This window comes from Muscardinus avellanarius (assembly GCF_963383645.1).
Source record: "Muscardinus avellanarius genome assembly, chromosome: 9".
NCBI classification, from domain to species: domain Eukaryota; kingdom Metazoa; phylum Chordata; class Mammalia; order Rodentia; family Gliridae; genus Muscardinus; species Muscardinus avellanarius.
This window is the reverse complement of record NC_137795.1, coordinates 10608479-10620763: the sequence shown is the minus strand read 5'-3', so window position 1 is coordinate 10620763 and position 12285 is coordinate 10608479.

Sequence of the window (12285 nt, the reverse complement as noted above, 5' to 3'; positions counted from 1 at the left end):
CATTTCGTGGTAAGTGGCCGAGTACAAACTTGAGTTTCAGGGCGGCCTTCAGTGGCACAAGGAGAACTTTCTCTCCCCATCAATGGAGTCGGTGCCTTTCTCTTGGCAACAGTGGATGAAGAGGTAAGAGGCACTCCGTCTCAGCACTGGCCCTTGATGGAGTGACGTGAGCTCAATATGGCGGATGCCTGGGCCTCAGAGGAGCCCAGGCCTGGGCAAGGGACTATCACATGAAATCATGGCTAACTCTCTCCCTACAACATCTTTTGTTTCGTGGATTAGCTGTTAAAAAGCGACAGCAGCAGCAGCAACATCTTTAAATCAGATTCTAGTTTTTAGTTGAGTCATTATTTCAATCCATTTATTTATTTATTTACTGGTACTGGGGTTTGAACCCAGGAGCATTCTACCTCTGAGTTATACCCGCAGCCCTATTATTATTATTATTATTATTATTATTATTATTATTATTTTGTGGTACTGTGGATAGAACCCAGGGGCATTCTACCTCCGAGCTACACCCCCAGCCCTGTTTTTTTATTCTTTATTTTTGAAACAGGGTCTAAGTTGCTGAAGCTGGCCTCAAACCTGTGATCCTCCTGTGTCAGCCTCTCAAGTACTGGGATTGCAGATGGTGCCATTATGGCTGGCTTTGTCTTTTTTTTTTTTAATAAAGTGTGTGTGTGTGTGTGTGTGTGTGTGTGTGTGTGTGTGTGTTATACTATAACAAATCAAAGATAGTTTGAGCCACTTGCCTTTCTCTGAGTTAGCAATGGGTTAAAGTTCTTCCTCCGTGACAAATAAAAATATAACTATAGGGTAAGTTTATCTTCCAAATTAGACTATGCTCTGGATCTCACTCTAGAGCATGTTTCTTTTATTTGCCAAAATTTCATAGCTGTTTCCCAGCCATAGTTCTAGCCCGTTTTTGTAAAAGAGTTGCATGATATTCTATACCCTAACCTGCTTTCCCACTTCTCTTTGGTGGAACCTCAGTTTGCACTCTTCTGCCCATACAGTCAGTGTTAGATAAATAGCATTAGGAAGTTCTCCATAGGTTTCAGCTGTTGTTTATGTTAGGTTCTTCAAAATGGAATTGCCCCAAAGGGTGATGCCATCAGTATTAGTAAATATCTTCAGATCGCTTCCCATAACATCTTAAAACTTCAGTGTCAACCAGTCAGCTGCAAAAGTGTTTGTCTTGCAGGATCTGAAGTCATTGACTTGTTAAATTTTGTTCTGGTCTGGGGCAGGGAATGCAGTGGATGAGCCTGAGATCGCTTTGTATGGCAAAACCCAAGGGTGCACGTAGAGATTAATGGTGCCAGAGTCACACAAACCAGACTGAAGGATTTTCCACTGGCAAAATTGGAAGATTTTAAGCATCTACCAAGCAAATTGTAATGGTTTAGAACACGCGCATACCCCACACACATCTTCATATATTTTTAAGAATACAGGCTGCATGGCGATTTTGTCTGGGGTGGATGCTCCGTGGAGTTGCTTATGTCCTGCGGGAGGGTGCCCTGGCTTGCTTGCAGGTGCTAACACAGAGCCCTGGCTGGAATGTCAGATCAGATCAGAGGCTGCTGTTTTCCAGATAGACAGATGATAGATGCCCCTCAAAAGAGAAAAGCAAATTAAGAAAAAAAAAAAAGGAAAGAAAGAAGAGAAAGAAAAAGTAAACCTCATGAGTCACCATTGAAAGCGATTACTAAACCTAATCCTTCTTTTGAAAATTGGTTATTAAGAAGATGAAATTAAGTATTTATCCTCATTTTCCAGGAGAAATCTAAAGCAGGATAATCCAATAGGTCCAGCTAATGACGGATAACTCTTCATAGAGAAGAATGGTAGCTAATTAATATGGGGCAAATGATAAAAAAATTACCATTACCATTTTGTAATTCATAATGAAAAAAGGAGATTCTGGCTAAGATCATGAGTGGATGCTAAAGAGATTAGAGAAAAGACAGATGGAATGCTGGATATTTATGTGTCACATTACAAATTCCGTGTTGGGAACAAGTAGGGAAACACAGCTCCTTAAGGTAGAATCAAGTCATTGCTACCTGACCCAGTGGGCAATCCCAGCACCACTGACGGTGGACGGCAGACCCCACCTGAACGGTAGCTATATTCAAGGCCGTACACGGTGTCAACACAATATGGCTGTTCATGTTGGTAAGTGCTCTTCGTCAATTTTAGTAGTATTTCATTCTTATTTTATTTTTAAAACTAAGAATGATCCCTTAAATCAATCAAATGTCTTTATGTCTTTTTTTTTTACACCACATTTTTTCTTTATTCATTCATCTGTTGAAATCAAATGTCTTTTTGGTATCTGTAAATCATGCAGTTTTTGTCTTTAAATGTGCTAATTAATGAATGATGTTGATTTATTTCTCAATATAGTACTATCCTACACTATAGATGTTATATTAGTATTATTATTACTATTATTAGTTATTGTGGTCCTGGAGTTGAATGCAGGGACATTCTACCTCTGAGCTACACCCTCAGCCACGCCCCCAATATTTTTTTAAACTTTGTGGGTTTTTTTTTTTTTTTCCTGATACTGGGGGTAGAACCCAGGGGCATTCAACCTCTGAGCTAAACCCCCCAGTCCTATTTTCTTAGTCTTTATATTTTTTAAAACAGGGTCTCACTGAGTTGCGAAGGGCCTCACTAAGTAGCTGAGCTTGTCCGTGAACCGCGATCCTCTGGTTTCCACCTCCCAGATGCTGGGATTACAAATGTGGCCACCATGCCCGGCTAAACTTTGTGTTTTTATTTTTATTTTTTATTTTATTTATTTATTTATTTTTTTTGGTGGTACTGGGGTTCCTGGAAGCCCTCCTTCCTCCGGGCTACACTCCCAGACCTATTTTATATTTTTGAAACAGGGTCTCTTACGCCAGCGCGGCTGGCTTCGAACCTGCGCGATCCTCCTGTCTCTGCCTCCCAAGCGCGGGGATTACAAGCGTGCGCCACCATGCCCGGCCTAACTTTGTGTTTTTAAAGTCTCCCTAGGTTGCTGAGGCTTTCCTCAAACCTGTGATCCTCCTGTCTCAGCTTCCCAAGCACTGGGATTACAGGCGTGTACCACCATGCTTGACTCTGATTATTTTTTTATATGCTGATATTTTATATTGAAATCTTACATTTGGTTACATAAGTGAAATAGTCTCATGGTCTTCTGTTTTGTCCTTATGAGATTTTAGTATAAGATTTTATCATTAATATTAGGTTAGCTTCCCTGTGGTCTGGAGTGGATTAAAAAAACATTAAAGTGATTTATCTTTTAAAGATTAAGTAGAACCCAGGTGAAAACCATTTGAGTCAAATTTCTTTTTAAAAAAGGATCATTGATTACTGTTTTTTCCATTTTGTAGTGCTTTTTTAGTTTTAGTGTATTTTTTACCTAAGAAGTTATTAATTTCCTCTAGAGTTTTAAATTTATTACTGAGGCAACATAATGGTTATCTCGTAATTGATATCATTTCTCCAGGATCCATGATTCGGTCCACTTTCTCTTTTCTTGTGAATTATACTTTTGCTCCTTTTTTTTTATCGTCAATTAGATTTGACATAGAATTACTTTATTGGGTTCCCAAAGAACCAACTCTTGCATTCACCTTTCCTTTATATTTTCTGTGTCCTATTTTGTTTACTTTTCTATTTTTATTCTTTTGTATTATGACTCGCTTTTTATTGGTGTGTTGTAGTTTCACATCATAATGTAGTTGAGAGTGACAGGGCATACATGCACACAGCACTCGTTTCTTAAAATACAACTTCTTATGACTGAATAGTTGGTTAATTTCTTCTTAGCTTTTTCTTCTAAAAAATTGCAGCTCTAAGTTTTCTTTACTTGGAACTACAGTCTTTTTTGTGAACTATTTACACTTCAATTCCTTCTGAATACTATGGGTTAGATGATTGGACTGGAGGAAAATCAAAGCATTAAGGACAGCCCCATCCCAAGGTGGGCTTTGAGGAACCCAAGAGCGGAAAGCCTCTCAGAAGTACCTTCTTGGTTTTTCTTGTTATTTATCCCTTACACCAACAACCCACCAGCAATATGCAGAGGACACCGTCCAGCCCCTGCTTCCTACTCTCACCTGTGCAGCCCGAGCGACAAGTAGCATCCGCCTGGATGACTGTAGCAGCCCCCAGGTGGCCTCGCAGCTGCCACTCCTGCCCCAACCTCACGAGCGCCCTGCCAATAGGCCAGAGTGGCTCCTCAATGGGAGGCAGTCATGTCATGCCCGCCTTCTCATTTCCAGTAGAACCCAAAGTCCTCGCCCTGTCCACTGTAGCCCATCCTCAACCTCACTTTCACTGTCTTACTCGCCCCCAACTGCTTCCACTGCTATGCTGTTCTGATCACAGGTAAAATGGGGTTGCCCTGGGCCCTTTGCACTTCCTGCCCTCTCTGCCTGAGCTGCTCTCCTAAGAGAGGCTCCCATGGTCCAGCCCCACCCCACTGCACTCAGGTCTCTGCTCAGGTGTTTTGTATGCACAGACACCTGCTCCGACCTAAGCTCCCCATCACCTGTCTAGCCCCTTACATACAGTGAGGATATCTTCTGTATCTTCACTGCACAAATCACCCATTCAAAGCTGCATTTCAATTTTTGTGTTTATTGTATATACCGCCCCCACTGGAATGTAGCTTCTTTGGGGGAAGTAGTGCTTATACACAGGGCCCGCAGCTGTGTACAAAGGAGACGTGAAAGGGATATTTGTGGAAATGAATGAATACTTGTTAGCTGTTACTATTGTTGTTGATATTATTGTGAGTCAGTGGCAGTATCTTCTTGATTTCTCTTTCCCAGGGCCTCTTCATTCATACCTTCTTACCCACCCACCCTCTACCACCAACTGGATCCACTCTGAGTGACACCATGACTTTCCTCCTGGGCTCCATAGACCCAATCTCTTTTCTTTCCCATGTTCTGTTTTGTGGCTGCTGGTCAATCTTTCTGAAACATTGCTTCTTCATGTAGTATCTTACTCTCTCTCTCTCTCTCTCTCTCTCTCTCTCTCTTCCTTCCTTCCTTCCTTCCTTCCTTCCTTCCTTCCTTCCTTCCTTTCTTTCCCATGATGCTGAGGATGGAACCCAGGGCCTCAGGCATGCTAAGCACGCACTCTGCCACTGAGCTACACCCCCAGCCCCTTAATATCTCCTTTCTGGCAGTCTACAGTCTGAGCACCATGCCTGAGAGTCATTTCCTCACAGCTGGTCCCAATCTCCTTCTCCAGCTTAATTTCTTATTACTTCCTTGTTTGAACGATCCCCGGTCCTTTACCAGATTGCTATACTTGCTCACACTGGTACTTTTCCATCCCTTAGCACGGCCCATCTCTCCCAAACCTTCCCTGCTACTCCAAGTCCAGCTTAAGTCTCCTATCCCTGGTGACATCTCTGGTGACCACTTCAAGAGCAAGAACATACCTGCATTTCCTCTCTCTCTCTCTCTCTCTCTCTCTCTCTCTCTCTCCTCTCTCTCTCTCTCTTTCTCTCTCCGTAGTCTTACATAAATTTTCTTTGCTACACATTTGGACCTTGTACTGACTTAATCAGAACTTATACTGATTATGCTGCTTGGTACACATACATACAGGTGCACTCCATCCCACCTACAAACCATAACCAGTAGGTCCAATCAGCTGCAAGAACCCCTTGGGTGGGTTCTTGCTCTGACCCTTATTATGTGACCTTGGATGACATCTATAATCTCTCTGTATCTGTTTCCTTTTCATTAAATTGAAGATAATAACATCTACTAAGTGCCATAGTTAAACTTGGACGAGTTCAAGTATGATGCTTGGCACACAGTGGGCCTGTGTTCACTGCGAGCACACAGTGGGCCTGCATCCATTGTTATTCCTTTGTGTGTCGCCCGCAGGACCACTCAGAGGGCAGCTTTTTGGCTGGATGGGCTGGTGAGGAGAAATCTAGCCATAGCATGTGTATCTCATAAAGATTGATGCTTTAAGGAAATGCTTATTCTTATTTAAGAACGTGTCCCAGACATTACTGTTGTTGTTTAATTAGCGACACAGTCTGAGTTGCACTAGGTTTTCCTTGAATACCCCATTCCTGTGGAAATATCATGGCCTCCCCACAGTGGGGATGTCAATAACCCAAGAGGATGGGAACTGTCACATCTGCAGTCAGGTTTCTAGAAAGTAAATTACTCAGGCAATGTGGTTACCAGAAACAAGATTATCTGAGCAGCAAGACCATTGGCCAGGACTGACTCAGGCCCATATATTCTAATATTCAACCTGGAAAGACCTTAGGTTCTCAGAAAGTTGCCCCCACAGTCCCGAGCGGCGTTTCCTGGCCTCGTGCCTCTGTCTGGGTAATATTATAGTCTACAGTCTCTCTGACCTGGTTTCCCCTCTGTGGTCTCAGTGCTTGACCTGTTGCAAAAGGTCTTCCTCTGGCCTTTTTGTAGTGGCAATCGACCCAGGGAGGGAGCGGAGGATAAAGAAAGCCCTGCACAACTGTCACTGAGTGTGGCAGGCAGGGCTGCCCCTGCTCAGGAGGGTCCTTGGCCAAGCCTAGAAGTGGCCGAGGGACCAGCTGTAGCTGGCCTGGGTGTGTGTGTGTGTGTGTGTGTGTGTGTGTGTGTGTGTGTGTGGTCTTAGGGATTGAACTCAGGAGCATTCTTCCTCCAAACTCCACCCCAGCCCTTTTTATTTTTATTTGAAACAGAGCCTTGCTAAACTGCTGCAGCTGGTCTTGAACCTGTGATCCTCCTGACTCAGCCTCCCAAGTCCTGGGATTGCAGGCATCTATGCCTGGCATGGCTTTCCTTCTGACTGCAGCCTCTGTCATGAAGGACAGAGCAAGAGCTTAGAAGTGCCCAGCACTGCTGTGTTGTTCTAGCATCCTTCTACACAACAGGGACAAAGAGGAGAGTGTCTGACATGGGACCATGTGATACAATCAGGTGAATCCGCGAGGATTTAAATTTAAACCACAAAACCAAACCCACACGGACTATAGCCGGAGGGTGGACATGCTGGTTATCAGTAGCCACCCTCCCATTCGTCTTTGCTGCCTTGGCCAGATCTTTCATTTGCTGTTCACTCCTAAGGAGAGGCAAATCCATCTCCCAGTCCAGGGTAGGTTAGGACTGGCTGAATTCAATTATACTTCAATATATTCCCCTCGCTAAAGAACGGTTTAGGCAGTAAAAGAGGAGGAGGTGGCGGCTGTGCATGTCTGCACAAAGTTTCTTTATTCACAAAAGAAAGGAAGAAAGAAAGAACCATACACAAGCCAGGCGTGGTGGCACACACCTGTAATCCCAGTACTTGGAAGGCTGACACAGGAGGATCACAGGTTCTCGGCCAGCCTCAGCAACTTAGTGAGACCCTGTTTCAAACAATAAAAGCAACAAAACTAGGACTGAAGGGTGTAGCTCAGAGATAGAATGCCCTGGGTTCAATCCTCACTACCACAAAAATAAAACAACTCCACACACGGAAATGCCCTTATTTATTTTTTTTTAAAGATCTCAGTGTGTCTGGACACCATGTCACAGCTATGGCAGACATCTGGCCACCCTGTGGGGAGTCAGTCTCCAAGTCAAAGCATCACACACAGCAAAACAGCACAAAGAGCCCGGAGCCTGGTGACAGCAGGTGCGTGGAGAAGCCTCGGTGGCGAGTCCCGGCCCAGGGCGCTCGTGGCTCCTTCCTGCTCTCCCAGCGGTGTGTGGCTCTGAGAGCAGCCCCAGGCCCCACATCGCCATCTTTCTCACCGTTACTTGACTCTGACCCCAGGATGTTACTAGATGGGGCAACACCTCAAAGATGCCTGTGCGCCCCATCCCGGTCTGTGTGAGCAAAACCCCAATGTGGCCATCTTCTCTCCATCCTGCAGTTGGTCAGAGCTCTTAGTTTCAAGCCTCAGAATCTGTTCTGGTTATTCCAAATGGAAAGGGGCTTAATAAAGAGTGGAGTTTCAGGGAGTGACTGGTTAGAAGCGGGATGTAGGCTGAGCTTCTGGAAACAGCCCCCCAAATCTCGCCTCAAAGCCTGGCCAGCATGAGCCAGCCGCCTCTGCTTTTATCACGCGGCTATGGAATCTGGAATATCTTCTGCCGGACCGTCAGCTCCGGCGCGTGCTGCCTCGGGCTCAGTGGGACTGGTAAGAGGATGCCCACAGCCTGCTTCTGCCCTCATAACGTAGTCATTCCATAACTCAGAGTGGTTGGAAACCTTCTTTATGCTCAATAACGTACCTAGAGCAAAATAGGGCGTCTCGTTAGTGTCCTGACTCAGTTTTGAATCAGAGTCTTAAGCAACTGGATCTGATCGCAATCCCATGCAGACCCTAATGGCAGTCAGGTGGGGAGGCTGGCGGTGGATCCCCAGCTCTGGGGTCCTAGGAGGCTGAGAGTGTCTTGCAGAGGGTCTTTAAGGGACCAGGGATTCACAGTTCCCACAACAGAACCTAAAATGGAACCGGTAGGCCCTCGCCCTGGAGAATGAACTTTCTGCAAAACCCACCCTATGGGGATTGGAGCTGAGAGCCCCTGGATCACCTGTCACCCGTGCGGCAGGCCGCTCTGCGGGGCCCTCCAGCCACCCGCCCAGTGGGAACTAAATAGATACCTTCCTAGAAAGTCGGCCCGCAGTGTGGCAGGGAGCACTTGTCACCCCACCAGCTAGCTCTTCCAAGGCTGTAATCTCAGCCACATAAGCCTTCTGCCATTGTATGGGTCTGTGTTTCGAGAAGCAGGAGACTTGAGCTAATAATAATAACAGTGATGAGGAAAATAAACTGTAACTGATCCACGAACACAAAGCCAGCCTCGGCTCAGCACGATGGGTGCTATTTCAGAATTGTCAGTTTCTGCCTGCACAGGCTGAGCTGAAGAGAGAATTGCAGCTATTACCAGAATACTTTCAAATTAAAAAAAATTCCTGCAATTATCTTGATGTTTCAGATAAATTTGGGGGTAATTTTGGTCCAAAGAGTCTTCATAATTGCCCCAGTTCTCTTAGACGCAAACTTTCAGACAATTCTAAAAATGCATAACAAGAAAAGCGCTGCTGTTAATAAATCCTGCTTCAGTCTGACAGGGAAGCAGGAGACAACATACAAGATCAAGAAATGTCTCGTCTCCCAAGTCAAACAAAGTTCACTCACACAAAAAGTAAGAGTCAAAAAGAAAACAGAAGCCGGGCGTGGTGGCACACGCTTGTCATCCCCGCGCTTGGGAGGCTGAGGCAGGAGGATCGCACAGGTTCGAAGCCAGCCTCAGCTACTTAGTGAGGCTCTCAGCAACTTAGTGAGACCCTGATTCTAATAAAATACAAAATAGGTCTGGGAGTATAGCCCGGAGGTAGAAAGCCTCTGGGTTCCACCCCCTGTGCCACCAAAAAAAGAAAGAAAGAAAGGAAGAAAGAAAGAAAGAAAGAAAGAAAACAGAAGAAAAATACAACTCACAAAGACAGCAGGCCTAAGTTAGTTCTCATCATATTCGAGAGGAGACAAGAGGGAGCCCAAAGAGGGGAATTACAGAAAATCTATTACAAAGTGAAAGGTGAGCTAGGGGTGGTGGTGCACACTTGTAATTCCAGTTCTTGGGAGGTTGAGACAGGAGGATTGCAGGGTCGCAACCAGCCTCAGCAACACAAGATCCTCCATAACTAGTGAGACCCTGTTTCAAAGTAAGAAATAAGAAATAGGGCTGGGGGTATAGCTCAGAGGTAGAATACCACTGGGTTCAGTCCTCAAAAGAGAGAGAGAAAACAGAGACAGAGAGAGAGAGAATGTTCAGATACAGATTTTTCCCTAACAAAAATAAGTAAACAACCTGAAAATAAAAATAACAAAATTGTAAAAATAATAGAAGAAAAAAAGAAAGTCAAGAATTAGAAATTGAAGTAGCTTGATAATTAGGAATGCTTGGGCTTCATGAAGCAGAACATACGGGCACTAGTGGCTTAAAACATGTAACATTTAGCATAAAGCATATAACATTGACTCTCTACTTAATAAGACACCCAGGCAGAGGCAATGCCAAGATTGGCTTAGTAGCTCATGGATTCCTTGCAGGATCTAGACCAGTTGGGAAGACAATTTGCTTCCCTTTTTTCCATATTAAAAACATGTCTGTGTTTTACTCATCAGTTACTGCCCCTGTTCTGACTTTCCTCTGCAGTGAAATTCCTCCAAAAACATTGTTTTTCATGCCTTTGTGAGCTCTCCCCTCTCTTAAACCCATTCTTGGCTGATGGTTGAAAATATCAGGCTCATGCCCACTGTCAGATCTACAGAGTTTTCTCTGCCACACATGTCTGTCCCAGTTATGGAACTGGCTTACCCCCTCATCTCCAAGCTATCGTTCAAATAGTACCATCTCCATACTAAAACTTGTAGATAAGTTGAATGTGGTGGAACACACTTGTGATCCCAATACTGGGGGCAGGCTGAGACGTTTGAGGACAGCCTCGGCAATGTAGGGAGACTCTCTGCAACCTAGCAAAACAAAACAATAAAAGGGTTGGGGGTACAGCTTGAAGGTAGAATGCCCCTGGGTTCAGTCCCCAGTGCCCCCCCCTCTCTCACACACACACACACACACACACACACACACACACACACACACACACAACCAAGACCATTTAGATATTTAAAAAATAGCAATACAATAACTGGATAACTGAATTGAAGCTGTATTCAATTATAAATAATTGAATTATAAACCATTGAACTATGCAATTGTGGAGGCATTCGGGAGCTTAAAAGAATGTTCAACAGGGGCCGTAATCTAGCCTGGAGGACAGGAAACTCAGCACGAAGAAGTAACACTTCAAGTGAAACTGTAAGGGTGTTCAGGCGTTGACCAGGTAGAGTTAGGACAGAGGATGTCTCAGGGAGAGGACATAGCAGAATGAAGGTCTGAGTGGGGAAGGTGGAATGGATTTAAGACGCAGAAGGAGGCCAGTGAACAGAAACAGAAAATGAAGGAGAAAATCGTAAGGTAAGATTAGCCTGGGAGATAGGGACCTATAAGCATGAGGCCTCATGGTTCAATCTAATAACTTTGAAACTACTTTTGACTTCATATGATACAGTTAGGACTTTATGTTGATGGAAGGCTGTCTGCAAACCACCATCCTCTTGTCTCAGCCTCCTGAACGCTGACAAATGTGCGCCACCATGCCCAGTTCTCTCTTTTCTGAGTTCCCCAGTTTCTTTGCTGACTTTTCATCTCTCTGTGTCTCAAGCCAGGTTAACCTTCCCACTCTGTTTTGGGTAACCTGAAACTGAAGCTCTTGGTAGAGAGCCTCCGAGTTGGCAGATGGCCCTGGATGCTCTGGAACCCGCGCAGGAGGCAGTGGCTTCGACTCGCTGCTGTGGGGACACGTGTGCTTAACTGCTCAGCGTGTGGAGAGTGGGAAGGTTAACCTGGCTTGAGACCCAGAGAGATGAAAAGTCAGCAAAGAAACTGGGGAACTCAGAGAGAAAAGAGAGAGCTGGGCACGGTGGCGCACGCTTGTCAGCATTCAGGAGGCTGAGACAAGAGGATGGTGGTTTGCGGGCAGCCTCAGCTACTCAGTGAGGCCCTGTTTCAGGATAAAGAATAAAAAATAAGGCTGGGGTATAGCTCGGAGATAGAATGCCCCTGGGTTCACTCCTCAGTACCACAAAGCAAAACAAAACAAACCAACCAAACAAGCAAAAACCAGAAAAGAGACCAGCAGAGACGTGGACAGCAGAGGGTCAAGGCTGAAGTCAAACACTGACGAAGGGCACGTGGCTGGCCAGCAGGAGGTTAGCTGTGAGCCAGTCCAGCCAGAAGCTACGCTGCAGTGGTTTCACTACCAAGCCTTAGGTGCAGAAGCAGAGGCAACAGCAGAGATATCTTTTTCAAAAGCCTCACTATAGCTATGAGACTTCCTCTACTGGCCAAAATGAAGAAACAGAAACCAGATTTACCCTCTCATCTAAAACAAAGAGACCTAGACAGAAATATATTTAAAACACCCCAAAGCATTGGACATCAGCCAGTAAAGGACACTGATCTCTTAGAGATAGGAAACAAATGAACGGAGCCCTACAATGCCCCAGCTGATTGAACAGGGCAGGCGGGCTGCAGCGTAGATGGGAAGCAACTTTGCCTGGGAGAGGCGTGGCGCTGGAAGTCTTGGGAACCAGGGCAGAGAGAAAACACCCCAGCGCCTTCCTCCGGGAGTCGGTCGATTACTGATAGAGCATGAACGTGACATGTGACTCTCCAGACCAGG